Source organism: Anopheles bellator, chromosome 2 (genome assembly GCF_943735745.2).
Source record: "Anopheles bellator chromosome 2, idAnoBellAS_SP24_06.2, whole genome shotgun sequence".
Lineage (NCBI taxonomy): Eukaryota > Metazoa > Arthropoda > Insecta > Diptera > Culicidae > Anopheles > Anopheles bellator.
In genome coordinates, this window is record NC_071286.1 from 47,752,439 (window position 1) to 47,752,660 (window position 222).

General features: G+C 59.0%; 1 protein-coding gene across 1 annotated transcript in view; it reads right to left on the bottom strand.

Annotated features, from left to right (window-relative positions):
* LOC131209211 (succinate--CoA ligase [GDP-forming] subunit beta, mitochondrial) overlaps positions 1 to 222 on the bottom strand; it is a 10,949-nt gene that overhangs the window by 1,263 nt on the left and 9,464 nt on the right. The window lies entirely within an intron of this gene.

A 222-nucleotide genomic window follows, 5' to 3' on the forward strand; every position in this document is an offset into this window, starting at 1 on the left:
CCGGGGGGTTTCAGGGGAATCGGAATCGTCAGAGGTTCGTCAGGGGGGTTTCAGGGGAATCGGAATCGTCAGAGGTTCGTCAGGGGGGGTTTCAGGGGAATCGGAATCGTCAGAGGTTCGTCAGAGGTTCGTCAGGGGGGTTTCAGGGGAATCGGAATCGTCAGAGGTTCGTCAGGGGGGGTTTCAGGGGAATCGGAATCGTCAGAGGTTCGTCAGGGGGGT